Genomic DNA, 2,363 nt, shown 5'->3' with positions numbered 1-2,363 from the left:
ATCTGAGTAACTTCTTGGTAATTGTGTATTTAAGAAATATAGCTAAATGAGATCCCCTTGATAGGAAGAATCTAATTATTTTGGTCTATTAGGGTCTCATTTAAATTGCCTGTGTTTGTATGTTTGAAACATCACAGGTCTGAAGTTTCCTTCTGTAGTAATTAGTTGTATTCCCACCATAATTAAGACAAAACATATTGCACTTAACCCAAAAGAGAATGGGGAACAAAAGTAAAAATGGGCTTCATAAGGAATAAAATTATTATTTTGTTTTCTTAATATAAATTTATATGTATTGTGCTATAATAAAAATTTGTAGCTTATTATACAGAAATATATTGGTTTTTACTTTGTTAATAACTCAACTGTAAATTCTATTGTGATGAGATTTTTCTACGTGGACTCAAAAATTTTATTTGACTCATCATATCACATTATCATAGATCTGTAGTAAATAAATAAAGGGCAGTTTTAATAAAATAGTCTACAGAGTTTTGTACATATGAATTTTATTATATAAAGGCCATGACACAATTGATGTCATCTTTTCTATATTTTGGCACACATAATAGTTAGATTTCGTCTCCTGTATCAGAGGCTGGCCAAGAACACAGTATGTAGCCCAGATCCTGATCCTGCTCCCACCTTCCAAGTTCTGCAAGTGCTAGGATGACAGGCATGTGACATCTGCCTGGCTTTAGCACCTTCAATCTTATTTAGATATAAGAACATTATATGAACAAATTAATTGACTGCTCTCTGAAAGTGTACCAGACACCAAGTGCTTCCTGAAGAATGCCATGATTGTCACACATCTCCAGAGTTGACATCTGTGTTTAATTAGGAAAAGTGATACCAAATAGAATTTATCTTTAAGTCTCATTTTCATAAGATTTAGAAAACACATTTCACTGGACTGTGACTTAGCTTTTCTGGTCAGTGGTCAGTGATGATCCCTGGATGACCTGAGATGTAGAGATGTTCACTCCTCCTTGTTCCAATGGTGATGTTGCCTCTGCTTCTGTGGAGTGACATGGCCTGGTCAGAGGAAGTGATTTAGATTCAGAACAAAGTTTTCATGAAAATATTATAAGAAGACCTTCAAGTTCCACAAATAAAATGTGTATATACTGTAAACAAATTATTTCCAAAATATTAAAGCTTTTGTTTAAGTAGTTACTTTAAGTCATTACAAGTTATATCAGTGCACACTGAAATATATATATATATTATTCTAACTCGTTGAGCTTAAGATAATTTTATTCAAGATCTTGATATATAAAATCAATTTTAATTTCACTTTAATGGTCAAATGATTTACCAGATCAAACTGCATATAGCATAATTGCTGCAATCTATAAATAAAAATGTATTTTATGTCCCTTGGGATATGTGTCTAACTGAGAGGAATGAGATCCATTTATTATAAGCCCTGAGGTATGAACTCAAGTTTTAGTTTCATTCAACATCAGGACACCTTGAGTCTTCATAGCTTCAGAAATGTCTAGAAAATCATGTCCATATGTCTATTTTCTCCCAATCCTGAGCACTAGTAAAGGTTGTAAGCATAGATGCCTATCCTCCTGTCTCAGGAACCTTGCCATGTCCAGAGATGAGTGTATGGATGCAATGGATGGGAGATGCAGCTATGGATGGGAGTCTATGCACTGATGTTAGTGAGTAGAACACATAAACAGTGTGTGACATGAGCTGATTGCTTGGGACATGCACCATAAAGAAAATGAAACAAACATTCAGGTCGCATGGTGCATGGACTGGGAAAGGAGGCCAGTCAACTGATAAGATTAGATGACATTAGCCAGGCAAAAGTGCAAAATAAAGTCAAAAAACAAATGGAGGAAATCTAGCAGCAAAGATACTGTGATTTTAGAAAGACAGCATAGCTATAAATCACTTATGAGCACTCCTCCATTTTCACATTCACAACATAGCAATTTCCAGTCAATACATGTATTAGATGAGTAAGTAGATGAGGGAATGAGTAAGAGACTGTCACATTTATAGGAACATCTCCTAGGTTCAATCCAGATATTTAAGACAGACAAGAATGACCACAATGGCAGTATGTGTTAGAAGAAGATCTATAAAATCCCACAGATAAAATACTTACATACCACAGCCAACTTCTTGCTAAAATAGCAAAACTTTTGTTTATAACATTTCAATCACTGTTTCATGTAATTTTGTTTTTACCTTAAAAATATACCATATATAAAATAAACATCTGATTCTATGATACTTTTAATTAAAGCTGTTTGTTTTATATGATAGACAAACATCCTGAGGTATGTTTTTCTGAACTGTGGTTAATGTCAATTATTTGGTCTGTGGGATTTTATAGA

Source organism: Nannospalax galili, unplaced genomic scaffold (assembly GCF_000622305.1).
Source record: "Nannospalax galili isolate Female #2095 unplaced genomic scaffold, S.galili_v1.0 scaffold70, whole genome shotgun sequence".
NCBI lineage: Eukaryota > Metazoa > Chordata > Mammalia > Rodentia > Spalacidae > Nannospalax > Nannospalax galili.
Note: the sequence above shows the minus strand (reverse complement) of the source record.